The following is a 19,560-nucleotide window of genomic DNA, read 5'->3' as shown; positions in this document are numbered from 1 at the left end:
AGGGAAGGGTAGAGACAAGTTTGTTCCTTCCATGTCCTATTTGCCTATCACCCTCAGAGAAAAATGTGTGGTAACCCTTTACTTTTCTAGCCTTCCAAAAAGCCACTGCCTGGAGAACAGTGTTTTTTAGGTTGGCGATGAATGGGAATGTAAAAGAACATTTTCTAAGCTTCAATTTTGCTTTCAAAATAACCAGAGTCCCAATTATTATTATTTTCTGGAAAAAGATTGGATCATTTTCAATTCAATCTAAGCTGAACAGGAGAGAGCTTTCCCCCCTCTGTACATAACGTACTGTATGTCAACCCATTATCATTATGTTATATCAGCATTCAGATCATTTCTTCCTTTTTCTTATCTTGAAATCCAAATGATTATTGTTTTTGTAAAGAAATATAAACCATTGTTAATAAGTCTTTTGTAGCTTTATGTTCTTCACAGACTAGTTCCAGCTTGCAAAGAGCTTTATTGTTATGTTTGTATGCATCTGAAGCAAGTGGGTGCTAAAGTTTTAGGGAAATAGTGGGCTTGACTCATTTTTTTCTATACACATCATGGAAAGGGAGGCCTAATCTGCAAAGGTCACATAATCTGGAAGACCGTGTAAAAATATTTTAACTGCAAAAACACTGCACAGTTTGAAAGAAAATAAAATCTAGTTTTACTAAAGACTCATTAAAAACTGTGATTTCTGGCAAACGTACTCGTAACTGTGTTATATTCTAACAGAGGTATGTTTAACTGAGAAACAGTATCCCTTTTGTTGAACCAGAGAGGAAAATCTTGTTTCCAAGACACACATTACAAATTCTTACTAAACTCTTTCAAGCAGCTTGCCAAAATGTTAAAACACTTCTAGTACAAATTTAGACCACTGATTCATTCTTAATAACTTGATTGATATTGTAACCTAATATGTGATCTGTGTTTTATCCTGCTTTTTGGGAGCTGCATTTCTGATAGTTTCTTATATAAATTACCTCTTAATTACTTTAAAAAGCCAAGGTGGCAGTTACATTAGAGTCTTGAATGTATGGTCATGTTTAAAGTTATGACACACTTTTCCCACTCTTGAGAGCCTGAGAAACAGCAACAATGATGTTATCATGTATACTATTTACCACTTTTGACAGATGGATTGGGTGAGTGAGCTGTAAAAGGTTTATAACCACTCACTTATTTTCAGTGCTTTAAACCTTTGGTTAAAAGGGGATTCATAGGAGGATCAATGCTTTGAATGAGCACATCCAAGAGGTGTAAAGACTCAGCTATGCATGCTGATTTTCCATATGATCATATAAAAGATTATCAGGTCAATTTCAGTTGATTTTCTATGACATTACAAGCAACAGAGGTTGTTCATACATTTGCTAAATTCACTCAACCAGCATGAAGAATGGAAAAAAAGAAATTATTTAGCTTCTACAATTCCAATAAATATCTAAAGGCACACAATGCACTCCTAATGTATCCATTCTGAGACTAGCTGGATGACTTTAATGGTCTTTCCCTATGCATATAAAATTGTGAAATAACTTCTGAATCATTGCTGAAGACATTTTTAGTAGCACAGTGATCCTAGTGTTCTCTCTCCAACACACCTACAAATCTGGAGGCCACTCCCTAACACCACTGCCCATTTTGCATTACCTTCTGAAGACAGAAGAGCAGTACAGGACAGAAATGGTGCTGCCAAAAAGACAACCAAGTAGGCACCAGGTGATAATGAAAGAACAGCAAAGGAGACAGTCCAAGGAATGTAACAGAATATGAGTCTCAGTTGGAATAAGTGATATATATTTGCACCACTGTGCTTGCAGCTGAATTGACTATGGAAGAGAATGCTTAGAAATGCTTGGTCAGTTGAATTTGGCTTGATTCCAATCAACTTATGGTTCTTTGAAATGTCAAGTGATTCTATATATCACTTTTGTGGCAGGGGTCAAAAATAAACATTGCTTCAAGGTACAACTAGTTACAGTGGAACCAATTTATCCATAGTGCCTGCCAGCCATTTTAGCTTGTTATTAAATCTCACTGACAGTTGTTCAACTGTTTTTATTATATTTATGTCATGGTATGTTATCATTGAAAACATCACTGGAAATAAAAAATTGGTTGGTCCATTCAGAATCTTGTTCTAAGTCTATATTTACCCAAAGCAAATGTTTTACAGAAAACTAGAAAGTGCTGCAGTTTTAACTCAAAAATACATTTTAGGCTATTAACCATACGACTATCATAAAACAAGCAAAATAAATGACTTAATAATTAGCAAATTAATTAGTTTCTAAGGTGAGTCTCCCCTTCCTTTAAAACATAAATAAAGAAAATTTATGGACCACTAAAGACTGAGAACATAAAGACAAAAAGTAGTAAACAACAGGAGCTTTATTATACAGTAGATCCTTAAACACTGCTAAGTAGTAAGGTCTGTAGTGTTAAAACGCAACTGTCCTGGTAAATCAATCTGCAATAGATTACAGAAGAGAATAAGTATAAAAAAGAGAGAATATTAATCTTAGGACAGAAATATACCCTTATCAGTTTAAGAACACATTGTTGACTAATAGCTTTATGCATGAATATTTTAGAGATATTTTAATGTTATCAAACCTATTCAGTTGGCTCTTTTGGCAGCTCTTCTCTGGAAAATAGGTTTTCATATCTTTTTAAGGTGTGTTCTTATTGCTGATTGAGGGGCAGGGGAAGGACGCTAGGATGCAACGTATGTGCCCTTCTACTGCCAGAGAGGGAAGTCCACCAGTGAGACAACTTTGCCATTGCTGATGGACCCTCAGTAGGCCTGTGGAAAGCTCGGAGGCAGGCACAGTAAATTCTTCCCATTCCAGTTGGGGTGGGGAGGGAAATATCCCCTCTTCCCACCCTGGTGACAGTGAAATAGCAGGGCAAAGGACGTAGTCATTGAACTTACATGGAAATAAACTTCCCCCCACATCACAATAAGGTAGGATTGCTCATTTTACATCATGAATCTGCAAGGCTGGTGACAGAATTGCCTTTAATTCCTAAGATAGCTCCTGTATGCTGTAGATGAAAAACTGAAAAGAAGCGTGCATTTAAATTTCACCTGACTGTGAAAATTTGTCTGTATCGCTGTTAATTTTTGTTTATATATTTTAAAACATATTTACGCCGCTTAATGTTATATAACTCTTAAGTGGTTTGCACAAAAATAATTAAAAAATAGCAGATAATGTTCCTAAAACCAGGCAAAAACAAAGCGCACCTGTGTTTCACAGGTATAACTGAGTAGTATACAAAAAATTAAAAGGCTAGAGAAAAGGAAACCATATATGTTTTTAACAGGTGTTTAAAATACACTACAATCTCTGCTTTGTGAAAAACTCGAGAGAGAGCATTCCAGAGGGTAGGTACTATTACTAAGAAGTTCTACTTCCATGTTAACACCAAATGACAATTCACTAGTCATGAAATGACTGCCTGGGTTGCCTCAAATGACCTTAAGATCAGCTTGGTCTATATCGTTGGTGGTGGTCTGCATTTTCCCACAAAATACTGCATAAATCTTGAAATCTAAATATTAGTGGCATGTTCCATTTCCTTCTGGACTTATTGTTTAGATACAGTAATCCCCAAAGGGCTCAAATAAATGAGTGAGTAAATAAATAAATAAATCTCGTTTGAAATATCTCACTGTGATCCAGGTTGCTAACTGACAAAAGAGACTTGGTATATGTAAAAACAACCTACATAGATGTTCACACTGTTGATTCCAGTTAATCTGGGAATATTTTTTCCTGTTTGACCAATCTAAGCAGCTAAATCAGAATAATCCGATTCCAAAATAATTACCAATATGAAGAAAAATGTTTGCAGCTGCAGAAAGAAAATGACAGTTTTATGGAAATGCATAAGTATTTGTGTAATTAAATCTTATATGCATTAGGCTGGAATCCCTGCCCACAAGTTACTGCTAATGGTAAATTTTGTCTTGAAGGGGAGAAATGTTAAAAGTAATTTGGTAATTTGAAGTCATGACACATTTTAATAAGGTTTGGTAATAATATTCAATAAAAGAGTCAGTTTTTTGTCAGTGACATTAATAGAGAATTATTAAAGGTTTCTTTCCCATGTTTGTATAGCATAATCACAATATTTAAACTGATGTTTAAATATTAGACTGTCAGCTGGTAAAATAGGAGGAGTTATTCATCAAAGTTCCTTACTGCTGCATATGGTGCTCTGTATGTGTACTAACAATTGAGAACAGACTAGTGATATATAGTAATGACATTTTTTACATAGAATTTGTATGATTCTTAGGAATATAGTAAAGTACATACTAAATAGGAATACAGTAAAACAACTGATTATTTCACTATAGACTCTATCGGTGAGGCCATGTGTTACAAAGAATGCAGATATATTTCTCAGAGTTGTCAATGGCTGTCCCAATGACTTCTCCTATCTCGGTCCATCACATATAATTTAATTGGATGTGTCCACAGAAAGTTCCCTCCCCCACTGAAATTAGGATTGAAAGAAACATTTTGTTGTACCCAGTATAATTGGTTGTGGTGTGTGTGTAGTGCCCATGGCAGTTCCTCCGGTTTGCAAATGTGCCCATATGCCTCCCCATGTAAATTGGCATCCCCTGATCTAATTCTGCTTTGTGTTTTGACATCATTATGTTCCATATTTCCCACCTTATCAGCTTCAGAAAATGATGTGGAATTATGTGTGATAGAGGTGGTAAAGCACATGTTGTAATGGCTGCATTTTACAGGGGAACAGTGAAACTTGGGGTGTTCTTGCAGCAGCAGCAAGATTATTATTTTTAATGCACACTTCTACTTTAAACTTATCAGACTCTTTCCGCCATTACAATCCTGATTCTTAAAAATGCAAAGTGTTCCAATGCCAAAGTCATCCAGTGTTAGCTGAATTCCCTGTTTTTCATACCTACTGAAATGTAAAAACCACATGCTAGTTCTGGGATGCTCAACCTAATAATCACAGAGTCTATCGACACTTAAGCAGTGTCTTTTTGTATTAAACAAAAATCAAGGGGTTATAGTAAATGACAGTGCTCCAGCTATAAATATAATCTATTTTTTTTAATATGGATAGGGATGCTGGTAGCATTCTCCTTTGCCAGAATCAGAAAACAACTGAGGCTGGTAAAAGTCTGAAAGGAAATAAAGTTTTTAAAGCACAAAATTCTTCCACTCAGAGTGAAATCTGAACAAGAGAAGAATTGTCAGCTTCCTTTACAAAGCATAGACTTTGCATGCCAAAGATCTTGGGACTTTGGCAGCCTAAGCTGAAATCACATTGGCTGCCAAAGCTCTTAAAATAGGGCCTGTGCAATTCCAGGGAGCTAGATTTCTCCAATACATTTGCCTCTGCGTCATCTTTTTTCCTGCCCCTGTAGGGACTAATACAGTCATTAGTTCCCATGGGATGGAAAAAATGGTTTCCCAGACCAGCCAACCCCTTGGATTAGCTCAGAAACGATTACCTAAGGAGAGCTTTGGGGAGCTCATTTATCTATAATAATGGAATTCATTTTAGAGATAACATTTGTTTTGGTTTATTAAAAAAAACACCCTCAAAATGATTCTGAAATTTCTGAGCAGTCCAAGATTGCATGTAAACTAATTGAACTTGGTGTGATTTACTTCTGAGCAGAGATCCATAGGGTTGTGCTGGAACATGATAAAATATCTGAAGTATTTGTTTAAATACTGTTAATGTCAAGTGATCTTGGTGAATTAAAAAGTATTAGGAGGCCCAAGAAATATCATAGAATCAGAATCACAGAACTGTAGAGTTGAAAGGAACCATGAGGGTCATCTAGTCCAACTCTCTGCAATGCAGGAATCTTTCACCCAACATGGGGCTCAAACCCACGACCCTGACATTGTCTCATGCTCAACTACATGTGAATAATTGCTGTTTCTTAACAAATCTTCTGTATTGTCAGAATTTAGTAATCAGCTAGAGTGTAACCACAATTTGTAAACACATGGTATCCTTAAAAAAGGACTGCTCCTCAGTTGGTAGTGTGGCTTGTATTTCAATGAGAATAGCTTCCGACAACAAACAAGAAAAGTACCTGTTCCGTTGTGCAAGCAAAAGAATGTAAGTTTTCTGTTTGACTCATACATAATGCATACTTGTTAATAGCCTGAAAATCCAAGGGGTGGCACTTGAAATTGATGAGGGTGATATATTCATATGTAGGATGAATTAGTTTAAGGACAAATGAAGAATAGATGTGCAGCCTGGCTAGCATGAACTGTTACAATTATAGTGATTATTATAACTGCAGTCAAATATCGAAACATCAGATACAGTTGTCAGAGTTATGAACATATTCATGCTGGCTATGCCATATATAGAGAGTTATGTCTACATTTTCGATATTGGGACCTCTGTGATGAGTGGTATTAAACTCAGAAACACAAAATATGCTAAAGATTACAGTGTATCATATGCAGAATCCTTCCTAATTGCAGTGTAGTGTAGTAGCTAAAAGACTGAGCAGCTAATCAGGAATTCTTCAGTCAGGGCTGGCCTAAGACATTTTGGCACCTGAGGTGAACTACAAAATGGTGACTCTCCCCACCAGGGAAGAAGGGGTGAGTGAAAATCTGCATCAGGAGCAAGGATGGGGGGAGGAGACCAGCAATGTCTCCTATTGACCAAGAGGCTGCTGTAAACATTGGGGGGGACTGGGGGGGGACTGCTGAGGAGGCAGAAGATCTGGCCTCCAAGGTGTGCACCCCAGCCATTGCTGCAGCAGTGGGTGATGCATTCTTTGGGAGCTGGATCTGCTGCCACCTCACCATGCCTCATGGATAGGCCAGCCCTGTCTCCAGTTCATGCCTTGCCTAAAAAGTCTTAGGGAAGCCACTGTTTCGGGCTCAGGCTTCCAGCTGCAGTATGGCAATGATAATGCTATTCATTAATTTCCCCACCCCCCAAATGGATAAGAGAAATGCATTTATGCATTTCGCACATTGTCTGTTGTGACCCGCACTGAAGTTTATATGATAGAACAGGAAAGAAAGCTGATTTCTCTGCCTGGAATCTCCAACTGAGTGCAATAGGATCTACTCCAAGGTAATTGTTTATAGGACTGCTGCCTAAAACATCCTTTTCAGAAACAATTTTTACTTTACAGTTTCACTGGGCGATGGCGGTGGGAGTGGGAAGCAGATATGCATTTGGTTATTAAAACTTTTCCTGTTGTGCTATAATTTATTGATGCCATTTTTGGCCCGTTAGTCACTTTCCTTTGAGGACAGCTCAAAGGCTGGATAATCTGCACTGTTAAGTGCTGTCTTCCTGCCAGGGGATTTGCATTTGGGAGATTCCTTTCCTAGGCACTCTAACCTCCTTATCTGGAACTAACACTGCAGACTGCACATCACTGTCTTGTTTCCTCCAGAAACTTTATCAGCGTTGCTACCAGGAACAGCATTTTTATGGATGAAGAAGACCTGTGTTTACAGTTAAGAGTGTCAATCATTCCATTCTGTATTCCTAGGTGTTACTGACTTGTCTGCCTGTGAGCAGCAGCCTTCCCAGCTGTACATAGAAATAATGTGTTCAAGCTAAGAGCCAGGAAAAGGGCAGTCTAAAATGCTTGATAGAAGCAAGGGTGAACCTTTTATTTCAGAAGCCAGGTCCAAAGAGAATTGTCCCATTGACGAAGGTTCTTGTGTCATGTTTCTGGTCACAGTGTTGCTTTGGCACTAAAAACCAGGAAGTCAAATCTCTGTGTAGCAGCATATGCAATAAGCAGCCTTAGACAAACTGCTGTTATCTTCACTTCCTCCTACACTCTACCATGCCCCACCCAATGTCATGGGTGAAATTTTAACCCTACTAGTATACAGGTCTGTATAATGCAATGCAACCACTTTAGCCTCCAAGCAGGCACACTCCAGAGAGGCACGGATCAACTACCAGTACATCTCTCTGTGCAGGAATATGCAACACATCAATCACCTCTAGACCAGTGCTGGATCAACACTATCAGCTCCCTGCTTTTCAGTGGGAGTGTTTGCATGTCATCGAAAGCCAAAAATCCTGGCTTAATAAACCAGGTTATGCATGATCGTTATGCACCCATAGGCCACTCCTTTCATGCCACTTGACTTCTTCCTTCACATGAGCAGCAAAATAAGCCAGGAGTAAGTACTTCTCATTATGTGTGAACCCAGAAACCATTGATAATGGATTTCAAGCAAGCCAAGACACCAAGGCAACTTTAAACCATGTCTTCATACTGTAATTTAGGAGTTCACACGTAGCAGGAATCTATTATTAACCCTGGCTGGCTTTGGCACTCACATGAATTGTGGAGCAAAGCTTTGTGAAAAGACCTTCTCACAATTGTATGCCACTCATGCATGCCCTGGCTTATTTGGCTTATTTTTCACTTACCATGACATGTGAATGTGGTTAATGAGTCTGAAATCTTTTTCCATAGGAGCTCTCCATGGTCCTGACTCTTGCCACAATTGGCCTACAGACCACTATGTGCCACAACCTGGAACAGGAGAATTGCTAAGATCATGTATGTGAGGTGCTTTGAACACTAGATTTATACAATATAAATTCTACATATAATGATCATTATGCATACACTGAAAACCTTCCAAGTTATTCAGCCGATGGCATGCAAAATGATAGTCCATGTCCATGACAAACTACTGACATTGAATTTAGTTTGGGCAGTTGTGCATTGCCATAGCTACAAGGAGTGTATGAAATGAGCCCAGGTTCCTCTAGTTACACATGACTTGTTTTAGAATCAGTCTGTGAGAACATGTCAAATATGTGTTGACCATGACTTTGCTTGGCAGTTTTAAACACACCTAATAAAAGAGTATAATTTTAGGGCTATAAAGACATAAACTGTTGATATGTCATGTGCTGTTACAAATAGGCTGACGTTCCAGAGGTTTTCCCAGCCATTTCCTTTCCAAAGAGTAAATCTGTTACTTTGCATTATGCTCACACAAGGCTTCTTTGTATGCAAGCACAGACTTTGTGGCTCTACCAGCTTTGGAACATATGAAGATGAGAATTCCATTGGGTTGTCACTTGCTATTTAAATCCATGCAGAGGCAGATTGTTTTCCTCATACCATTCACTACAGATTTTAAGGGTCATTTCTAGTTGACTAAAGCTGGCAAAATTCACCTCAGTCACATGAGGTTTAATATTAACTGTCGTTCAAATATTTTAATATTAACTGTCATTCATGTCAAAGATTGTGCACCAGCAAGTCTGCAAAATATAGTCCATATGCAAATGTGCTATCTTACACCTTTCTCATAATTTATTTAATTGATACTGATAAAAAAAACCAAGGGAAATGGAAACAGAACATAAGTTTATTCACACATTTAGTGAGCCTTTCAATGTTGATACTATTCTGGCATTTACATCGACAATATCTGTTTATCTCATATGATAAATGCATCTTGCTCCAGGAAGACAGGTGGGATTTCTAGATTTTGATATATAGGCTATAGGACACTTTTCGATAGATGGATTGCTGCTCCCCAACTTCTGCTAGCTGAAGACTTCCACTCAGAAAAGTGACACAACGTGAGTGGTACAGTGGTATAGAGATGGGATTAAGGAATCATGTTGTGATAGCCCAAGGAGGCTTGAGCTGGATGATATCTGAACATCTCTTCCAGGCCTGTGGTTCTTTATCCATATATCTATTAGAACCTGCTGAACTGGTCAAACTAGTTTTTTGTGAGAGTAATGGTTCTAGCTTGGGCCCAGTTAAGTACCCTCATAAGCATCTTAAAGAGTGAATTCAGTTGTCATAGATACAAATAGGAGGGGCTTTTTCCACTTCATCTGGCTAGATGCCTCTTCACTTTAGGAAGAAGAACAATAGCCCAAGCAGGGCTGAGTGTGTGTGAGTTTTGGATAGCCTGGAAGCTAGAGACTCTCTCAGCTGTGCTAAATCCAAAGCCAGTGACGTGTGAGAGAGAGGTGGCTAGGAACCTAATAGGGAGGGAGGCTCTGTTGCAGTGTTAATGCTGTGAGCCCATCCATCCTATTTTCAGGCTGTAAATATGTGTAAATTACGGTAAGCCATATATCTTAAAGACAAGACAGTCTCCTTCCATCTTCATTCCAAGGAAACTAAACTATGGGCAAGTGTTGGAATTCCTTGGAATCCCTGGAGTCTCACAGCTCAGAGTTTGGGGTATTCAAAACACAATTCTTAGCCTTGCAAGGAATCTGGTAAGCTGGACTTTTCTCTCTAATAAATGTTTCACAAATCTTATGAAGCACAAGATATCTTGTTTGAAATCTGTGCTGATGCCAGCACTGCTTCTCCATTAGTGTCAGAGATGGCGCCTCAGGTGGCATGGCAGTGGTGCTGGTGGAGTGCCGGCAAAAGTGGGGAGCAGGGTGGGCAGCACATCCCTTTTCACCTCAAGTGGTGAAACAGGATGTGCTGCCCCTGATGATATGGTACTGGTACAATCAATACCCCTAACTCAAGATATAGTGTAGTTTATTGTCCTACAAGTTTGTACTGCTCATCCCTTTATAGTCTGTTCTTAGCAGTAGGTCCCAGTACCTATTGCTGATGGGGATAGGCTGAAATGCAGTTGGTCCATAAAACCTATCAATTACCTGTACTTAACAACTAGCTTTCCTGGTTCCTGCTTGCTGTCCCACTAATAACTTGAATCATTTGAGAACTCAAGAAGTTAGGTGCTCTTTCACACAGTGCAACTGCAACATTTTTACTCTCATGATGAGGTGCTGCTATAACCTTAGATTGCTGGAAGCTCAGAGTGAATAACGAGTGAAGGACTGTACCATTAAGGTCCTTAGGAGGATTGATACTGGCTACTTTCACAGATGCTGTGCTAAGTAGACTGCTGCTGTAAAAACACTGCATCCAAGCATACTGCATTTCCAATCATACTAACTTTAGTGCCACAGAGTTATGTTAGGTCTCCCAAGTACAATTTGCTAATAATCTCAGAGAACTTGCACAAAATTACTATGTCTGCTTACTCATCTGTAAAACAGGTATGCCTGTTGTAAAAATGCTTAGATCAATTGCTTTCAAGATACCTTGCAGCGCCTGGATAAATAGGCCCATAGCACTCCTAAGCATTATTAATTCCTATTTATTTGTTAGAATTAACAACATGATAGATCTTTATTTTTCCCCATTAGCCATTTGCTTTGTGAAACAGAAAAGTCAATTTTATTATCAATCAGTAGCTAAAACGTTCGAAAGCCCTTAATTTCAAATCTTATGTATAACATTTCCAGGTTTCTCAAAGTCCCAGTGCATTCCACTGGCAAACAAAATGCATGAGTATAACTAGAACAAGGTAGTGTGGATCCAGCAGATCCAAAGCTCTCCCAAGTGCACCCCTTCCCCTCCCCACCCCACTAACTAACCTACCCCCCCACTTCCCTTCCTACCCCTTACTGCTCTTGGAACAGCAGCAGAAAAGCAATGGTAGTGGCAGAGCTTTTGGGTGTCACAACACTTAGGCACCCTGAAATGGACCTCTTTCCTCACCTGGAGGGGAAAATCTACAGGCAAATGTCTGCAACGTTGAACATCCCCTCAGCTGTCCTCTCTGATAGCTTAGGATTGCTCCCTAAGTTTATTACTTTTCCTCCACAGATAAAATTATATTTATATGCCTACTAAACAAGAACCATAGAGAGGGAAGATAGACAAAAAAAAACAAACCAGAGGAGTAGCAGGTCCAGCATGATTCAGAGGCTGGTAGTGGCCAATGCCTCAGAAGTTGCCTGATAGTACCATCTCCTGATACCAGCCCTGATATTGAAGGAAGTATGAAAAATGAACTACTAATTGTAAGAAAGAAAAGTCTCGTTTACTACTTTCTCTTTTCTCTGAGAAACAACGCATCAGCTTCAAAAGATGATGAATACAACAACGCACACAGCTGGGCACTACATATCAACTTGAAAGAGCCTACCCTGTCCACAGGATTGAGCTCTAAAAAGACTAAAGAGGGACAGAGAAGGAAAAGCAAATGTGAGGCAGGCATTAGAAGTCAAATGTTCAGAAAAAGAGGTACAGTGGTGCCTCGCAAGACGAAATTAATTCGTTCCACGAGTTTTTTCATCTAGCGAATTTTTCGTCTTGCGAAGCATGGTGTCGAAAAAGTTTTGGAAAAGCTTCAAAAATCACCAAAAACCTCAAAAAAGGCTACCACACCACGTTCTATGAGTTGCTCCTTGAAGTCGTCGCAACTGTATTAACGGTGTTAAGAAAAAGGAAACAAACTTGCAAAAAATGCAAGACGTTATCGTCTTGCGAAGCAAGCCCATAGGGAAATTTGTCTTGCGAAGCAGCTCAAAAACCGCAAAACCCTTTCGTCTAGCGAGTTTTTCATCTTGCGAGGCATTCGTCTTGCGGGGCACCACTGTACTGTACATTTTCAAACAATGTTTAAACGGATGCATGGAGGTGCAAATGTTTAGAGGCAGCAAGAGAAAGGTGCTGCAGACAAAAAGTACAAGGTTTAGCCAAGAGCAAAATATCAACAGAACAATGACAATAAGAGGGCAATGGGGGGGGGAGTAGAAAAATAGGATAAACCATTATAGCTCTTCCTACTCATCAAAATGAAAATGCTGATTGATTAATCTACCGCTAAACCAATTAAAGTTTATAGCTATAGACAAACATTTTGTCTATTATGAGAAGCACTTCTTTTCCATATAAATTTAAGTATCCTCCCATTATGCAGACACACAATATATGTGTGGGCAAGTTGCACAAGGAGTCCCTGAAATTTGGGTCGTTTGGGGTTTGGAAATTTTTATGATTTCACTATGCCATATGCTTTAGTCTGTAGAAGATGGGAAGGTTCTTAAATTCCAGCGATGTGTATGTCCTGGTGTCTAACTGCTTCAAAGTCTATTGGAATAAAAACACTGGAAGTGACGACCATCTGGTGAGATATTCAAAGTAATAATGAAGCCTTTTTAGCTATGCTTAACTTGCTGCCCCTGTAGTGTCGACCTGCTTTGGAAACAAGCTTTTGAAGTCCTTTTTTCCTACTAAATAAATGAAGTAGTAGAAGGCTAGAAATGATTGGACATGTGACAGGAAATGAGTTTCTGAGGCTGAACTGGATATTCTTTGGTGTTTCTTTGTTTCACCATATAAAAAGATGCACTGCTCAATTTATGTGATTAAAGTTTGTACAGAGATGGGGAAAGAAAGGAACGTGAAAGGCAAATCCACAAATAGAAATAAAGATGTTTAGTATTGATCCATATGGATATTGAGCAGTACAGTAGATTAGTTCTTGGTCTGATGATTAGTCCTTTAAAGGCATGCTGAAATGAATGATCAGCCAAGGTTGGAAGGCATGGAGAAGTTTGAATCTGATTTATTGTATCTTTGTTGGTCAATTTGCATAGAATAAAGTGCTTGAACTTGTAAAATTATGGATTGTGCCACTTCAGACTGCAAAGACATACCCTTCCATCATTTCTCTGATGTAATTAGGGACACCCCATTCCATAATGATAATTTTACTATTTATACCCCACACATCTTACTGTGTTGCCCCAGCCACTCTGGGCAGCTTCAAACTTATATAAAAACATGATAAAACATTAAACATTTTTTTAAAAAACCTGCCTATACAAGATTGCCTTCAGACGGCTCGGGGGTTGGATAACTCCATACCCTTCAACATTTCTCCAGTGAAAATAGGGACATCCTAAGGAAAAGTGGGACACTTGTAGGGTCTGCAAAGGAGACGATCTCATTTTTAATGATTCCCCGTATCAAAAACTTCATGTTGTAGACCAACACATCATAGACAGGCAATTAGTATAGTATTTAGTACAGTATTTTATTCTCACAGACATGTATTATTTACTGCATGCAGGCAGTTTTTTGTGGGGGGAAGCACTAGAAAATATGATTTGCACATCAACCTGCAGTCAAAAATTCTATGACCTCAGGTTATCATTCTTTTCCAAGTAATGTGTAGAATAGCTCTCAGCTATACATGATTGTCATTAAAATATGATAATGTTCGGACTGTGGCTCCCAGAAATCTGCGTCTTTATGTTATTCTATATATGTTTTTATTATGCATGTGCAACTATATATAGAATCCCACTGTATATGGTTCAAACACTGCTGTGATCATTTTCTATTCAGCCTCTCTTATGCTGACATAGATTTAGAAAGACATACAATTTGCACATGTTAACCCAGCAGCCCTGTAATAATCTTCCTTGAAGCCAAATCAATTGCAGACTTAAACTGAATGTTAAGAAACATGTGGAAATGTTTATGAACCCACATACATTCCCTGATTTATTTATTTATTTATTTATTTATTTACTTATTTATTTCCAATGCTTATAGACTGCTCTTCACCCTAGTCACAAAACAGTTTACATAACGACCAATAAACAATCCATCAATCCAAACAATGTGGTGTTTAAAACAAACAACAACATAACACACAAGTGGGATCTGCAACAAAATATTGCAGTGTCCTCACCTCCTAGCAGCAATACTCTTGCTCAGCCATGCCATCCTCCAAACCTCTTTAAGGTGGAAAAAAGCAGGACTTGAACTCACCTTCCTAGGTTTCCATTTTTCTTTTCCAACTGATGCTCAATATTCTGTGGCTACTGAGCATGCTCAATATTTACTGGGTTGTATTGAGACGGCGGTTGCTCCCTTAAGGTTTTTTGTAGTTCTGTTTCTCAATATCCCAGATTTGGCACCATTTCTGCTAGCACTCATCACTTGAGTTCACTATTAAAGGATGTGAATATATAACTGAAAGTGGGTAGGTCTGTATATAAGGCCTTCAACAGTTAGGACCCTTGCCCATAATCCTAGAGGATTATGCTTTCAACAGGGATTAGTCCATTAATATAAATGTATCCTTTTAAAATATTGAATTCTGAATATGTTTTTAACATCCTTACATGATTTTTATCACCGTAGTTTTGCTTTTGTTGCAAATTGCTTCAGGACCATTGTAATGGGAAGCACATAATAAACCTATACCTAAATATTCAAAAATATAGTTTCTAATAATGTGCTCAGTTACTTTATGTTTGGACAATATTCTAATCTCATTTTTTAAAGTGGTGTTCTTTGTTTTCCCCCTCCCCCACAAAAGTATTTACAGTTGTTAACCTATGACTGACAATCTAGGATCATTATAGATGTATGGCAGAAAGCAGAAATATTAAATAGGCAGCTAATTATTAAGAGATAAAAGTGCATTGAGACTGATTAATGCAGTTTTCCTAAAAAGTGTGGATCAAGCGATTCCTCTTTTCCAAAGCCTCATTACAGCTCCATTAGTCGGACCTATTTCACTAGTTAATACCCCATTTCCTTAATTTGGTGCAGAGTAGTTCAGTGTAAGGCACCTACATAGCATTGGTCAGGGTAAGGAACCTCCAGAATAAGTATCCTCTGGTCTCACTAAGTGAACCTAACGGTCTTTCATTCTTATATGAGTTCAGCACCTATATAGAGCTACAAAGGAGGCCAAGCTGTTAGAGGCATCAAAGATAGGCAGCCCTCCCACTGGCGGAGGGAGGAGGTGCAGGGGGTGCGGAGTGCCCCAGGTGTCATCCCTGAGGGGGGTGACATTGCTGCCCCCCCCGGGAGCTTGCCGCTTGCCATGGGTGGCACCCCCTGGGATGCTAGCCCTCCCATGCGCCACATTTTGGAAATTCCCCCCGTATGTCAATTCCACCTTTGAAATCCTGGCAATGCCCGGTAAAATCCAGACGTATAGTAACCCTAACCATTTACATTATTTCTTCACTTCCTCTCCCCCAGTCTAGGTCACAGTTTTACAATTATCACCATAGCAACGTTGATGCTCTAATAGGGAAATACATCTTTGAAATGGCTGGCAATACAACATTAACTGTTAGAACATAACATTTTTCATGTTTCATGTTGGAAACATCTGGAATTCACAATCAGAAATGATATGTAAAAATGTCTGTGGCTTCTTAATAATCACCTAAGGCAATGCATGCATGCTCACCTTTTATTATAATGCATTTAGGAATATTCCTTATTCACTAAGTATGCTGAGTGATAAAACTAGAATTTATTTCAACATTAAGTTCAATTTACAAGTTGGAGTTGTTGTTTTTTTTCATGTGATGCCCTCTTTGTAGAAAAGAATATTATAGCAGATCTGGGCCATATTCTTTTGCTCTCTTATTACCAACCTATTACCTAGTGCACTAATACTGCTATTTACAGGCTGATTATATCCTCTGGCAAGATACGAGACTGTGTCAACTTCCCTGCTGCAAACTAATCAGTTTTCAAAATTAGTTATTGATCCAAGTCCCATTGTGGAGGACAAATTTAGTGGGTGTTTCATTGAGTACCAGAACTCAGAGGTATATTTTGTGTGTGAGAGAGCTGTATATAAGTGGAAATAAATAATGCATTCAAACTCACATGCATATCCACTCATCTAGTAAGGGAGCTGAGGCAAGTAGGCTATGGGAAAAAGCAAGCATTTGGGTATAATATGACCCATGTGACTCCAGCACAGTAGCAGTATGATTTTTTGGTACTGACATTGCATCAGGCTTATGTAACATAGCAGAATATGAGTGATAGTATTGTAGGATGCTACATTCCAAATTATTACAACAGGATACACCTATGCATGAATGTTAGTTCAGTATTCCCCTTGTGAATCAGGATTGAACCCAGTGGTTCAAATGTGCAGAATTTGTGACCAAACCCCGGTAAGTGTAAGCCACAATAACTTCAGTTGCAACTAAACCCAAGCTATAGCGAACAAACAATGTACCAAGGAATGAACCAAATGAAATGCACCAATATTTGACTCTCTGATTCTGTCTCTCTACATAGCTGGCAGGCATTTGGGAAAATACAGCTAATCATAGGACTGAATGACATAAACAGGTGATTAGAAATCTTTTGTAAGTGAAGTTTATGGATTTATATTGTAAGCAAAATAATATGCAGCTGACAAAATTATCTATTTAGACACCTTTTATCTAATTTCTTGAGCACAACTGACATTATTCACAAACAACAGCAAATGGTATGGCATGTATGAATCATGCTGCACATTTCTATGAATAAACGGAGTTAAAAGTGAAACAGTACAGTACTCAGACCATTCCAATTACTTCAGAATGTCTGTTTTACCAAATTCCATTCAACAGTAGGCTAAGGATGATGGCTATGGCCAAAGTTGTTTCTATCCAATGTGATTAAAGAAGGATACAACATCCATGAGCTATCCCTCAAGTTCCGCACCCCTGCCCTGTCCCAAGGGTGATGTTATGATGAAGAGGAGAATTGCAATTATAATTTAGGAAAGAAATGCTGGCTACTTACATAAAGCATGTTCAGTTGTTCACAGACTTTTATATACATTGTCTGACCTTATTACACAATTAAACATTGCAATATTCTGGAAAGCTACTTTGCCCTAACCACAGCCCCTGCATATGTCTTACATTTTATCATTACAATTCATATCATTACAATGCAATACAATTCATATTACAATGCAATACAATTCATATCATTACAATGCAATACAATAACCTGTCAAATCCAAAGTTTGAATCCTTCCTGTACCATAAACTCAAAAATTACTGTAAGGCACTCTTTCTCATATCCTTTGCTGAATCCTATCTATAAGGTAATATTAGCCCACTGAACAGGATTTTTGTTTCAGAATTATAGTGGTACCTCGGGTTACAGACGCTGCAGGTTACAGACTCCACTAAGCCAGAAATATTACCTCAGTTTAAGAACTTTGCTTCAGGATGAGAACTGAAATCGTGGTGCTGCGGTGCAGCGGCAGCAGGAGACCCCATTAGCTAAAGTGGTACCTCAGGTTAAGAACAGTTTCAGGTTAAGAACAGACCTCCAGAACGAATTAAGTTCTTAACCACAGGTACCACTGTGTGTGTTTGTGTGTGTTTGTGTATGACATATACAGCAAGAATAAAGAGCAATGCTTCACCCGTGATCATCTTGAGTTAAAGCACTAAATGGCCTTCAAGGTCACTTGCAACTCAATGTGGTTGGTGCTAGTTACCAGCTGAATACTTGTAACAGGCAACATCCAATGCCCTTGTTCCATTTGCACCATGATTTGCTCTTACATGCAGCCCCAACCTTGCTGCTGCCCTGCCCCTCCTCATCCCAGAAGGCGGCAACAGAAATCGCCCTTGTAGTTCCACCTTGGCAGTGATTCAATTACAGTAAATTTCGAATGCAAAGCTAAATAAATAGCACTGGACATGAAACCGTCAAATTTCCCTACATGTGTTCTTGATTTCACACACAGAGTCTATGCCTGCAGAGCTGTTCATGCGTAGAATTCTGTTCAGACCTCCTGCTGGATTTTCCAAACTGTTGATGAAGCCAGTGGGCATAATCCTGCTGCCCCTTTAATGTGTCTGGTGAATACAAATACTGAAGGTGATAACAGATTCTTTCCCCTATCAATTTCATTTCCTATGAGCATCACTCTGCACTGAATGTGGGTCTGGTGCAGGTTTAGAAGGGGTCAAGTGGCATAGATCCCCCCCCAAAAAAAATTGCATGGGCATTATTCAATGTGTGCCATGACACTCGCCATGCTCCTTTGGCAACCTATGTGATACAGAGAAAAGGAGCCCCAAATGTATAGCAAGGGATAGACATGTGCCTATTGCAGTCTATGTTTCTATGAGTGCCTGCTGTTGAATGGAGTCCAGGGAAGACTGGCTTGTGTTAGTCGCAGGAATTGGCAAAGCACCAAATTGCAATGGGTCCACTAACAGGGAGAGTAATAATTGCATATGTATAATAAAAATAAAGCACAGTCTAAGTGTTTTTCGGTTTAAGTTTTGAATTGAAGAATAATATCTGAATCCTGCACAACAGGCCAGCAACATCTGTGCAGTTGCATTACAAGCTACCACATTTTTCGCTCTATAAGACGCACTTTCCCTCTCCTAAAAAGTAAGGGGAAATGTGTGTGCGTCTTATGGAGCGAATGCAGGCTCCATGGCTTCAGCGAAAGCAACGCGAAGCCAACCAGAGCGCAGCAGGAACGCTCCCGCTGAGCTCTGGAGGCTTTGGGCGGCTATCCCTGAAGCCAGGAGAGCAAGACGGGTCGATACGCACCAATCCCTCTCGCTCTCCTGACTTTGCTTCACTGGAGAGGCGCTGTGCAGCTTTCCCTCTCTGCGCAGCGCCCCTTCAGTGAAGCGGGAGGAGAAATGGAAGGGGCTCCGTTTCTCCTGCCGCTTCGCTGAAGGGGCGCTGCGCAGAGAGGGAGCAATTTTTTTCCTCTTATTCTCCTCCTCTAAAACTAGGTGTTTTAGAGTTGGGTGTGTCTTATAGAGCGAAAAATACGGTAATCACTTGGAAAGCTCCTATGAAGGCACTGAGAGGAGGCTAAGGCAGAGGAGGGGTAAGATCCTGCATGCTCCTCTACAGCTCAGATTTCAGTAAATTGC

At 39.2% G+C, this 19,560-nt stretch overlaps 1 protein-coding gene and 1 long non-coding RNA gene across 18 annotated transcripts in view; one reads left to right on the top strand and one right to left on the bottom strand.

Annotated features, from left to right (window-relative positions):
• The window catches only part of ROBO2 (roundabout guidance receptor 2), an 810,838-nt gene that overhangs the window by 321,701 nt on the left and 469,577 nt on the right, over positions 1-19,560 (top strand). The gene's annotated exons all lie outside the window — the stretch shown is intronic.
• LOC309531383 overlaps positions 2,409-19,560 on the bottom strand; it is a 52,278-nt gene continuing 35,126 nt past the window's right edge. Inside the window, exons 3-4 of the long non-coding RNA XR_014219279.1 lie at positions 8,443-8,548; positions 2,409-2,470 (exon numbers count right to left, since the gene is read on the bottom strand). This is a non-coding gene — a long non-coding RNA (uncharacterized lncRNA). The remainder of the gene's footprint in view (positions 2,471-8,442; positions 8,549-19,560) is intronic.

The sequence above is a fragment of the Podarcis vaucheri genome, assembly GCF_965113315.1.
Source record: "Podarcis vaucheri genome assembly, chromosome: 4".
NCBI lineage: Eukaryota > Metazoa > Chordata > Lepidosauria > Squamata > Lacertidae > Podarcis > Podarcis vaucheri.
This window is presented reverse-complemented; position numbering and strand designations above follow the sequence as displayed.